This window comes from Heptranchias perlo, chromosome 1, assembly GCF_035084215.1.
Source record: "Heptranchias perlo isolate sHepPer1 chromosome 1, sHepPer1.hap1, whole genome shotgun sequence".
Classification (NCBI taxonomy): domain Eukaryota; kingdom Metazoa; phylum Chordata; class Chondrichthyes; order Hexanchiformes; family Hexanchidae; genus Heptranchias; species Heptranchias perlo.
In genome coordinates this window covers 50,381,242-50,394,360 of record NC_090325.1, presented here as the reverse complement: position 1 = coordinate 50,394,360, position 13,119 = coordinate 50,381,242, and the positions used below count along the sequence as shown (strand labels likewise).

The window sequence follows — 13,119 nt, the reverse complement described above, 5'->3', positions numbered from 1 at the left end:
GAGTACTGGTTATTCTCGCAGTATTTCAATTGCTCACCAACCACGCAGTTATAGGAAAGGACTTGCATTTATTTATACAGTGTCTTTCACGACCTCGGGAAGTCCCAAGGCGTTTTAGAGCAAATTAAATACTTCTGAAGTTTAGTTGCTGTTGGAATGCAGAAAATCAGAGTTAGCCGTAAGAGAATGCACTAAAAGTAAATGATCCTACTCCATTCTCCCTCTCCATGTCACATTCTGCATTACATTTCTTATTTTAAAATTCAACAGTTTGGTTGAGGCAGCATAGTGTTGCAAGATTACGTTATAAACTTACAGCATGTAATCTTCAGTGAATTTTCAATCTTCCAAAAGTTTCAAACCCTCAATGTAAGCGTGAAACAGAACCAAGGAGAATCCCAAGTTTTTTTCTGTCGACTTCATGTACTGTACAGGAAGGAATTTTAAAGACACTGACACCGCAAATACTGAACTGCACAGCAATCATTTTGTTATGCATCACTTAAAAAAAGTACACTCCCTGCTGGATGCTAGGCAGCCGCTTTTCCTCATTACACATTCCAGAGTGTAGTTTGTGTGTTGCTTACTCCCTGAATGAGCAGTATGCTTGGAATGCCTCCATAGGAACTGATTCCCTGGCCGATGATTAGCTTGACCACGAACAATGTAGTCACTTCCTGCTTTTACCAGCATACCTTAAAAGGGAATCATTCGCCAGCAAAAAAGTATCTGATACAACTGAACTGTGTTTTTAAAAAAAAGCACTAACTTAAAATAAAGTACTTCCTCCCTTGCCAATGTTGCCGTTTACAATTTGGACCTTGTGTTGAGCAGAACAAAGATGTCTTCATCTACACATTCACCAGTTCAGAACTTATACTGATTAATGAGGAAGCATTGGGGTGCTTGATTTTCAAGTGGGTGAATGATTGCCTCTGAATTATCACAGCTGCTTTCAGTTCAATGGGACGCTTCAATACCACAAGGAACATGCATAACTAAAACTCAGCTGAAATATGTTGGATGTCAGAGTACAGACACATGCTGCAAAATCTGTTACATGCTGCAAACTACGTACTACAACAGCACAAACTTTTGAAATGCAGATTTCATGTCATTTTCTTCAAAAGTAATTTTAGTAGCATGCGCGCCATCGGTAATGTGATGTCACAGCATGCTTCATTAATTGCCTTGCAAAACAATTCACCGTTAATCTGTAATTGCTGCTACGATTTACATAATTACATCAGGTTGTTATTTATTGCTGTAATCAAACTGCAACAAAATATCTGTCCCCAGATCTGAAGAGGATAGCAGGAAACATTCTTTAAAATGACATAAATGCAGCACGCTCTAAAACCGTAGTTTACAGATGTGTCTGTCTGTCTGCGTGCATGCACGCGCCTGTCTGTCCGTGTGCCTGCATATATCAGAGACATTAGGAAACTAAGTCATTGTAGGCAAACAGGACTTGGTGTGGGCTAGGATATGGGCAGCAGAGCTTTGGATGAGCCGAAGTTTATGGAGGATGGGAGGACGGGAGGAAAGTAAGAGCATTGGAGTAATTTAGTTGGGAAGTGACAAAGGCATGAATGAGGGTTTCAGTGGCAGATGGGCAGGAGTAGGGACAGAGGCAAGCAATGTTAAAGGTGGAATAAGACATCAAAAAGGTGGTGCTGGCGATTGATAGTGCCTTTATGAGCATTTTTCAGGAGTTCTGGAGTGATGCCACACATGCCCGGTTCTTCTCCATTCTTCAATTTGGTTGAGGCTACTTTCATCTCAAGGATTGGGCCTAGCTAAATATCAACGTGTCAATTCTTACATTTTTGGCTCTCCCAAAGAGCTCAAGGTGGAACTCTGGGTGTGGATGTGAGCAGCTCATGGCATTATTCCTGTCCTCACTCTAATTGGTCATTACAATCAGTCAACAGAGCTCCATTAGCGGCTGTTACGGGGCCAGTTGAGGGTTGAGTGTCTATTTTCCCACAGTCTCTTCACTATTGCATATATTTTTTGGGTGGTGTTGTGCTGTTCTGCTTCTTCTGATAGTGGTGTCAAATAGGACCTCGTCCCTCGATGGCTGTCTTTTTCTGTCATCTTAGTTCTCTGAACTTTGAAACCTGGTTGAGTTTTGCCTCAACCAGGCTGAGCATCTCATCAGTGATCCATTTGGAGCACCTACAGTGTTCACCATCTAGGGCGTCTTCAGCAGATCTCAAAGTGTCCCAACCTGTCTCCACATCACCTAGAGGCTCTGCCAGCACCTGAAAGCAGTTGAACAGTTCGAGTTTGAAACTGTATTTTACTGGTGATGACTGAAGCTTCTTGACACCAAACCATTTGATGGTTGAACCTCTGGGGAGATCAGAATTATTCTTCAACTTCAGAGCTGCATAAGCTACAAGATAATAGTGGTCCAAGTTATCAAACTCAGCACTTCTGAAGATCCAGACGTTATCAACTACACACTTAACAAGTATTTGTAATAATGTGGTCTAATTCCTTTTTGGTAGTTCAATCATTGCTGTAACATGAGTACTTGTGGGTGCCTTTTCTGTGGAAAAAAGGTGCTCCATATCTTGAGGCCATGAGCAGCACAAGTCACTCAACATTGTCGTTTTGTTATTTGTGGCTATATGCTCGAATGGTCTTAGCTAAGTTTGATTTGGGAAATAATGAGATGACAGCCTGGAGACACCTACAGAACTTGTCTTTGTTGTCAAAAGTCTGCCACATTTGTCAGGACATAGGTTACTATGACTGATAAATACCTATATTTATGAACAAAGCAAGCTGCAAGGCGGCATTAGTTTCTTGGTTTTCAACTGATGCGCGCTTTGGTTTTCTGGTAATCCACGGCAAGAGCTGCACTTTGGAGATGTTGTCCAACATGCCTGTTTGAATGAGCATAGATATATCCAACCCACTTATGTGGAAACCTGCACAGTCCATCAAACCTCAACCTGCTATACTGACTTTGAGATACATCAACTCCCACAACAGAAGAATCATAACCTTGCCCATCCGTATCAGACTCTTGCATCATAGATCCAGTCCATGGGGTCGTGCAATTGCTAGGACGTGAGATCATTCCAGCTACCTTCATAATTGATGACCTTCCATCCAATATAGTGGTATCAGTGACACAATTCACTTACTTAGGGAGCATGATTTCCTCCAATGTGGAATGTTTTCCTGACTGCCATAGACGCACTGCACTTACAAGCTCCACAATGAACTCTCCATTATATAGAGGTTAAACATAAGTCACAATCTCAAAAGTATGGCTCTACAACACATTAGAATGTCCATATTTAAATATGGCTCAAACTCAAGGTTAAGCCTCAGAACAAAATCTTGAATGAGACTATATGCAATATGTCTAATCAACCACCACTGTCCTGGTTGGTTGATTATTACCAATTCTTCTGGTATGGACACCTCATGCACCACCCAGAGTCTGACCCTGCCAGAGCATCAAACCACTACCAACATGGAAGAGGTGATGAGGCAGACCCAGAACAAGATGGGATGACAACATAAAAGTGCTCCTTAACAGCATGGGCCTTAATGCTGATTAAGGCACAAACAAAAAAGCCCTTAATGGTAATGGTTGGAAGAAGCTGTTAGCGGCAACGTCCTCTTATGGATAAGGCCCTAGATGACGACGACTGGGAGGGATGAGTCAACAAAAGCTAATTCCTAGGTGTAAAAAGGCTGCGGTGCCTCATCATCAAAATTAGAACAAATAAAGTAAGGAACTTCTACTTTGGTTGTACAGAGCACTAGTCAACAGCCACAACTTGCATTTATATAGCGCCTTTAACGTAGTAAAACATCCCAAAGCACTTGACAGTCAGACCTCACTTGGAGTAGTATGTTTTGTTGTGAGTGCCCCTTTTGGGCAGGAACACTGACTTTGGATGCAATCAAAGATTCGCAATGATACCTGGGATACAGATATTATGAAAGACTGGATAAATTGATTATATTCCATAGAGATGAAAGGGTTAAAGGGAGGTTATCTGCTTTAGATTGAGATCATAGGTGTAGATTAGGCTTAGTACCATAATTTACCATTTGCAGTTTCATGACATCACCCATGAACCAAAAGACAAAAAACATGGATGCCCACCCATCATGTCCCAAGCCCTGTAGAGTTGTTATATTCTTGCTTACTTGGTCCACTGTTTGTTCATGCTGAAATACATATTAAATCCAACAGTAAAAAGATGAATAATCAAATTTCTACCACCTATGAAAATATACATGGATATGTATCTTGAAAATTACAAGAGAAGCAATTTTTACATGATGTGCATTAATTGCGTAACAAATTTGGGTGGGCTGCCGTCAAGGCTTCCTTAACTGGATATCAAATTGGGAGCTGCTTCCCTCAAGGTGTCCACAAGTCCTCACTGAAAAAAAAATTAAAACTGGCAGAGCGTCGGTTTGACTTTTTAATTCTTAATAAAATATGCTACAAAGCAACCCATATAATTCTCCATATCAACTTCTAGCGCGTCAGGAGTAGATAGGGAGATAAATCATTTCTAATCTAGAAAAACTATTGATATCAATCTATGCAATTTTCAGCGCCACTTTAATTAGCTTACTGCTGATACAGCCTGGCTAATTGAAGTATACAAATCAACAGACCCTGGATTAGCCCCATCTATGGCCGATGATTATACAAATGTAAACAATTTTACAACACCAAGTTATAGTCCAGCAATTTTATTTTAAATTCACAAGCTCTCGGAGGCTACCTCCTTCCTCAGGTGAACGATGTGGAAGGAGGTAGCCTCCGAAAGCTTGTGAATTTAAAATAAAATTGCTGGACTATAACTTGGTATTGTAAAATTGTTTACAATTGTCAACCCCAGTCCATCACCGGCATCTCCACATCATGTATACAAATGTAGCCATTGGGAACTCCTTTTCTTCCCCCGATGCATAGGGTTACAGTGAGACAATGGAAGATAAGCAAATGAGAAAAGACTCAGTCCAGCCATGTTAAACCTGATCCTGAAAGGAGACAGAGCTAATCACTAGGGGCTGCTGACCATCAAAAAATGAGTCTATTGCAGCAGGCAATCGATATTTTAAATCCTATGGATGACAGACTGCTTTAATTGTTAAAAATACCTTTTTTAATTTTCTTAGTCCCAATTTGAACTTCAAAGGGGGTGACAGATGCATCTGTTCCCAGCCTGCTAGATTTTATTTCTGTGGTTATCTGATCACGATGATGGTGGAAAACACAACATTAATACAAGTTTATAAAGTTAATGTTAAGACTTTGCATGATAGACATCTGAATTAAAGTAACCATAATCTACTAAAGTTTGGAAGCATTTATTAATCTTGTAGTAAATTCAGTGTCAGGTAATGTTGTATAAATCAAGCGAAATCTGCTGTGTTTATCTGTTGCAACTAATTAACTTTTAAATAACCCGATTCATAGGTTTATAGCCCAAGCCACACAGTTCCGCTATCCAAAACCTACTAGAGTAAATTTTCAGCAAATTGCAGTAACAAAGGTGTTCCTTTTATCCCTGGAAATATACTTCATTGCCAAAAAGTGCATATATAAGGTCAAACTTTGGTTCACAGAGAGTAAGGAATTGCTTACAAGTGCATGTCTGGGTACTGAGCAAAGAGACATATTTGCTACATTCCAAAAATCATAAGTCAGTATCTTTTGTAAATGGTTACACACTATCAAATGAATTCAAGTTGCAGGTGACATTATACATGAGGGAGTGTGCAATGGGTGTTGAGGGTTGATTTCATAAATATACCTACAGCCACAACTGCTGGATGCTAATAATTCCTGTACTGCCTGGTCAGAAGTAAAAAGTAATTTAGTGTTCTCATTTTGCTGTTTGCACTGCTGTCAAATTGTAGCCATTAGGTGCAATGATTTTAATGGGTCTTGATCTTTGAATCTTAACAGGTCATTGTGTGGCCAGCAGCTCATGGCTTTAAAGCCATCAAATGCAGAATACAGGTGTAAAGAAATACTAACCTTCATTAGTTATGATTAATCTTTCCAACTGCTTTTTAAAAATGGGAGAAGGAGAGCAATAAAGAAACGGATCAAGAGAAGTGGGAGACATGAAGGTCTGGAAATAAAAGTCTGGTTTTAGAGTACTGCAAGGGAAAATGCAGCTGAATGTACAATAGTCTCAACTGATAAGGTAATCTCATACAACTGGAGGGGCGGGAGGGGGGGGGTGGTGAGGCCTTGAAGCACATTTAGTGCACTGTAGATAAATCCAGCTAGTAAGATTACATATTTTAGTACAAGGAACAATTGCTATCCCTCCTCTTCGATCCATAGCTATGCTAAAACTACCATCCTTTATATGTCAGACACACAGACATTCCTGCAAGATTTGGAAGTTTCAAGCATCAGGTGTTGACTCATGGAAACATGCGAGGCTGGGATCGATAGATTTTTGTTAGGCATCAAGGGATATGGGTCAACAGCAGGTAAATGGAGTTGAGGTAGAGATCAGCCATGATCTGGTTGAATGGCAGAACGGTCTGCTCCTGTTCCTATGTTTCTATGTATGTGGGAAGCATCACCAACTCACATTGCTCAAGTTCAAAATCTCAGAACTTGAGAAGATGGAGACAATCCAACACATTAGGGAGAGGAGTTTTTGTAGCACGAGTTTGAGAGGGTAGTTAAACTGACGGTAGATAGGGACCAAGCAGTGAAAAAAGATGGGTGACTATCAACAACTTGCATTTATATAATACCTTTAACATAGTAAAACGTCCCAAGGCGCTTCACAGGAGCGTTATCAAACAAAATTGGACACCGAGCCACATAATGAGATATTAAGATAGGTGGTCAAAGAGGTAGGTTTTAAGGAGCACCTTATAGGAGAGGTAGACATGGGGAATTCCAGAGCTTTGGGCCTAGGCTGTTGAAGACACAGCCGCCAATGGCGAAGTGATTAAAATCAGGCATGTGCAAGAGACCAGAGGGGCAGAGAAATGCAGGAAGGAAAGGTAAGGATAGTAGTGTTCAGAGAAACTTGTTATCAAACTGATTTGATGCTCTCGCTTCCTTTGAGGAAAATTAAGGATCTGGGCAGGGCCGTCAAATATCAAGGCCACCTACAAGCGAGGCGGCTGGGGTGGGGGGGGGGTGGAGAGAGAGATCAGCAACACAGCTAGAAATGCAGTAATGACAGGGGATTCAATAGGTAGAAGGGCTGAGACAATCTTTTGCAGTCCCAATTGCTTGGTTACCTCCCAGGTGCTAGGGTAAAAGACATACCCCATAGACTGGAAAAGATTGTGCAAGGGGAAGGAGAGAATTCAGTTATTGTGGTCCATGTGGGAGCCAGTAATGTAGTTACGGAAAGGTTTGAAGTCCTGCAAGATGAATTTAGAATACATCTTAGAATCCAGAGGTGATGAGAGGGGAAACTGCTGAGGCTCTAGAATTTATATTTCAGGGATTTATTGAGTGTGGTTGTGTCCTGGAAGACTGGAAAGTTGCCAGTGTAGTACCCATTTTTAAAATGGGAGACAGAGCTCATCCAGGTCATTACAGGCCAGTTGGCACAATATCTGTACTAGGGAAAATTTTTAAGAGTCTTGAGTTAAGGATGAAATTACCGTGTATCTAGATAAAAAGAATAGTTAAAATAGGTACCAAAATAGGAGATATAGTTAATTCGTTAGAAAACCAAATAAAGCTGAATAGGCAAATTAATAAGTTGGGGGATTGAGCTATAAAGTGGCAGAGGGAATTCAATGTCAGTAAATCTGAGGTAGAAAAAAACAATAACTATATTCTGAGTGGAAATAGGTCCAAGTGTTGTGGAAGAGCAGAGGGATTTGGAGGGGTACAGGGTCACAGGGCAGCGAAGCCTCCTCGCCTACCTATAACTTCCACCACCACCTGCCCCCCCAAACTGCTGCGGTAGCGGTGTGGCCCTCAACATCAAATCTCATGTTGGTCTGTCCCCCTACTCCTCCTGTGAGCACCTCACCTTGTCCCACCTGTGAGGTGGGATCTGTATTATCCACAGCAAGTCTCCTATTGACTAAGAACTAACTCCAATCAAGATATTAAAGATGGACAAATTCATCACTGAAGTGGCCATGTCAATTTCCAGAAGCACTGAGTGTCAACAATGTTAATGTGACGGCATCATGCATTTGCCATTTATTGTAACCGGCAGTACAGTATTAGTAACATTAACAAGCTTTGCAGAATCCATGTGCCCATGGTAGTCAGTCACTATCCATTGTAATTGGTTTGTTTTAAAAGATTGAAGATTAAAATATGCACTTTAAGTATTACACAATTATTGCTAAAACTGTTCCATTAAGTGTTGTTTAAGACAAAGTTGACAAATTTAATAATCGAACACAAACTTGAAACTGCACAGATGGGGTTTCACATCAACCCACAAAGCAAACAATATTACCAATATGTACAAATACTGGAAGTACACAACCGGTTACTTTGGAGATATGTACATTAGGGCAGCTGTCAATAATTTCTACCATGCCTGCAAAATTCTGCAGTGTTTCAGGTTGTGGATAACATACATTAACCTTTCAGCAGTAGATAAAATACATTAGGATGTACAAAATCTTTTGAACTATATCACACATTTATAGAAACACATACACTCCCGTGGAGAATGTAACATTGTGGAGAATTTTTTTAAGTGATCAAGTGTTCTTGGTTTTGGAGGAATTACGAGATCAACCACTGAGGGCAAGCAGGAGTGACTAAGCTTTAACCCAATTTGCATCACATTTGCCACTTTTTCAAGGAAGTCAGTGCCCCTTTAACACAATACAGTATATTATTTACAGCCATTTTTTTAATGCATGTAATGTAAACATAGATTACACGTCTACCATCAATATTATCTCTATACAAGTTTGTTTTCTTGTTAAACCTTCAACCGCAAAAGCTGAACTAAAAATAAAAGCAATTCTGGAATACTAACCACAATACAAGTTTTCCATTTCCTGCAGTTTTATGTATAAATTAGGAATCCTAACTTGGAGATTGTGCATTGTATGTTTTGTATTGTATTGAATATTCAAAAGTAGAGCATTCCAAGCCAAGACATAATGTTTCGATTACTATTTAAAACACATATGTCTACCGCACAAAGAAATTAACCTGTGACTGACTCCAGATAACCACAATATTTGGAGAATGGGCGTGTAAACATTTTTAACCTTGATATAACCATATCAGAAAGAAAGGCAGCACAGATCTGCTGCAGGACACAGCTTACTAGAATGTACATGCAGGAAATGCTGTTCCTTTACAAGCAAATGCAACTAAACTGAATGACAAGTCATTGCCAAAACAAGGAACAAGACTTCCTCCCATCTATTCCCTGGATGACAAAGCACTCATATCAGGAGTCAACAGCGCTGATGCCAAACGATAGAGACTAAAGACCAATTTCCCCACTGGAGAGAGAATTATATCTTTAATACGGAAAAAGTCTTGCTTATAGCAAACACTTCTTTGTCTCACTCTTGCAACTCACCGTGAGCAGTGTAACGAGACATCTGCTTGTTTAATCCAACATTTTGACTCTTCTGATTACACCAAAGAAACTGTAGTGCTCTGATGTCAGTACTGTGTTTTATCAATATCCTAACTTTTCTACTATATTTATCAGGAGAATGCTCATCTGATAGTCTCTGTTAAGAAAGGTAAAAGTATGCATGTGAGCATTCTATGACCTAAGTTATGGAGGTTGTAATTAATTCAAATTATCCACCACCTTGATACTTCTGCCCTATCCACAATTGCAGCATGGGAGCTCCACATAGTGATCTTGCTGCTCATCTTACCCATCTCTGGAACCCTTGCTCTTGAGCACTCGGATGAATCAACTGTCATTGACTTGGACATCTTCAAAGACTTTGATAAGAGGGGGAGGTGGACTCTGCACTTCTACAAATGCTCAAATTAATCACAAAGAGGCTTCATCAATCCCCAGGTTGTGGCCACAGCACATTCAAGGGTCTAACTGAGGGTAGGTCCATAATAGAGCAGTCTACTGGCATCACAAATCTCAATCTTAGGAGGATATTCAGTAGAGCATCAATCCAGATAGACCCAATTGAAACAATCATGAAAGATATGACTTATTTGCCCAGAATGCCACATTCTAATATACAGTTAGGGAGTTTAGGGCAATTCCTTGGAGTGGCATTTCATATTTTTGTAGATTATGTGATGTGGGCCACCTCAAAGGTTTCTCAGTCTCAACCTCGAACACTCCATGCAGATCATCTCCGAAGGCTTCAATGGATACAGATACACTAATATTAGACAAATACAGTCTAATCCTGTTAATTCAAAGTCACTTAATTTGAATTATTGGATAATTCAATACTCTTTAGTGCAAACGATATCTGTTAATGAACAAGAGTAGTCTATGTGGAGTTAAGTTTGTGATTAAACAAAGGAAACAGTACACCAGTCTTGACTGGGTTCCTGAATGTAATGCTCCCATTTAGGATCCAATAAAAGATCATGAACAACACAAACCTGCTGATACAGCTTTAGGAAATCTTGTCTATTGTGACAGAAGACAGGATTCTTTTCCTTCCTTATTTTTATCCTTCGTCACATCTTTCAAAGTTCTTCACATACAATTAATGATTTGAAGTGCAACGATTTAGAAAGGCAAATGCAGCAGCCCTTTTGTGCACAGCCAGGTAGGAATATTGGGTTGGCCAACACATGGAGCTCCCTGCTGGGATCTTTTATGTTCCCTTGATCCAGTCAAGTACAACCATGGTAGAGTGCTGCACCATATGGCAATTACCCACTATACTATCAGGAGCACTGAACAGCTGTTATTAATGCAAGAATCACACAACAACCACCGCAAGCAGCTAACAGAATATATAAAATTTACATTTTAAATGCAATAAAACCCAATGTTTCTTGATTAAGGTTTCTAAATAAATTCTGCATTCAAAGATCCAAATCAACTCAGATTGTGATTTTTTTTTTAAAAACACTGCATCATACCATAATATAGAAGGGCTCCTGCACTCCATGAAGGCATTCCAAACTAACCTCTGTGGAAACAACTTGGAAACCATCAGCAGGAATCTGCAAAATGAACTCCACCAAAATAGGAAGTTTTCAATTTTTTGGACACGAGTTGTGTTTTGTGAACTATTTCTGAAAGTAGTTCATATTCTGACAAGTCTGCATTACCAACGGATCCCACGTGAATACCTTTGACTCAAGTTCATATTTTAACAATTTGTCACACTGTGCAAACTATTTTTATTCTAACTGGACAATTTATAGTCTTCCTTTCCAGACTGCAACCTACAACACAAACAAAAACAGAAAATGCTGGAAATATTCAGCAGGTCCATCAGCATCTGGAAAGAGAAAAGGCAGGTTCACGTTTTGGGTGTGGTATATCTTTATCAGAACAGAAAATTCAAAGCTAAGCAAATATTTTAGTAATGTTTAAAAAGCAGGAAAAAACTTTACACCAAATCATAGAACAAGTTTATGTATTGAATAAGCTGCAAGCTGCTCATCAAAAAAAAACCTGCAGATGCAGATTATGTGAAATATAAACGAAAAATGCTTGAAATACACAGTAGGTCCTCCATTCTGGAGAGAGGGCAGGGAAGAAAAAAAGGCCACACCCAGGTGCTTGTTCTGAGTGGTTCTACACCCAAAACATCAACTTCCCTTGCCTCTCCTACCCACCATGCCCCCTCCCACCAATCCCGTGCAGACAGAGCCACATCCCCAGCATGCCTCTGCAGTAAATGAAATGGAGGAATGTAGCCAAGGTCTGAAGTTACCAAAGTCAGTGTTCATACCAGAGGGCTCCAGAGAGCCTAGGGAAAAGATTAAAGTGGCACAGCACAGGAGTCAGGATCACACATAACGATACATAGCTCAGCAAAGCCGCAGTTTGCATTTGAGATCCGCAATCAAAGAAAGATTTGCATTTATATAGCGATTTTCACGATATCAGGACACCTCAAAGAGCTTTGCAACCAGTGAAGTGTAGTCGCTGTTGTAATGTCGGAAACGTGACAGCCAATTTGTGCACAGCTGCATCCCTCAAACAGCAATGAGAAAAATGACCAGACAACCTGTTTTAGTGATGTTGGTCAAGAGATAAATATTGTCCAGGACACCAGGGAGAACACCCCTGCACTTCTTCAGGATGGGCCTGATGGGGCCTTGGTTTAACGTCTCATCTGAAAGATGGTACGCCTCACAGTGCAGCACTCCCTCGGTACCTCACTAGAATGTCGGCCTATATTACGTGCTCAAGATTCTGGAGTAGGGCTTGAACCCACGACCTTCTGACTCTGAGGAGAGAATGCTAAAACTGAACCACGGCTGACAGCACAGTGAGCAGTAAATACAGTAGATTAGAGGAAGAACACGTAAATTGCTGTCACAATAAAGAATTAGAGCTCTAAGCAATGATGTGGGAAATGGTGAGTGAAAAGGTGTTGCACCTGCTGCAGTTGCACTCCATGAAAAGTGCTAGAATAAGGGGAGCTGAAAGTTGAAGTGATGGAAAAGTGAACAAGAGCATCATGCAGTGATAAGGGAGAAGGGAAGGGAAGATATGCTTGGTGGTCAGATTATATTGTAGATGGCAGAAACAGAAGATAATCTGGGAAATGTGGAGGCTGATGAATGAATGAATGGTGAGGTCGAGGAGGGCTCTGTCATCCTGAGAGATGGGCAGAAGGAAAATGGAGAGACCAACAGCATGGCAATGGAATGCAGTCAAGGGTTCATTCTACCACCAAAGGGAAGCCTCAACTGCGGCCAAAAGGCGACCTGGTGCACAAAGTAGATTCATCAGAATAATGGAGGAGAGTTTTTTCAGGAAACTGGGTCGGAAGAAGCTTAATTCAGGTAGTTGTGGGTGTCTGTGGGCTTGTCATAGAGGTCTGTGGAAAGCCTACTGCTAGAAATATAGCGAGAGAGAAGCTCACAGAGAAGGGATCAAAGACCAACCATAAAATGTAAAGGATGATGGGAATTGGAAGCCTAGTCAATGAAATTATCCAGATCAGTATGAAGGTAGGAAGGAG

The 13,119-nt window shown here is 40.5% G+C and overlaps 1 protein-coding gene across 3 annotated transcripts in view; it reads right to left on the bottom strand.

Moving 5' to 3' along the window:
- Window positions 1-13,119, bottom strand: part of tln1 (talin 1) — a 241,293-nt gene that overhangs the window by 171,946 nt on the left and 56,228 nt on the right. Inside the window, exon 1 of one of the 3 annotated variants that reach the window (XM_067984959.1) lies at window positions 317-506. The exons of the other annotated variants lie outside the window; for them this stretch is intronic. The gene's annotated coding sequence lies outside the window, so the exon portion shown is untranslated. Of the gene's footprint in view, window positions 1-316; window positions 507-13,119 lie in introns of those variants that run through there. 3 annotated transcript variants of the gene reach the window in all.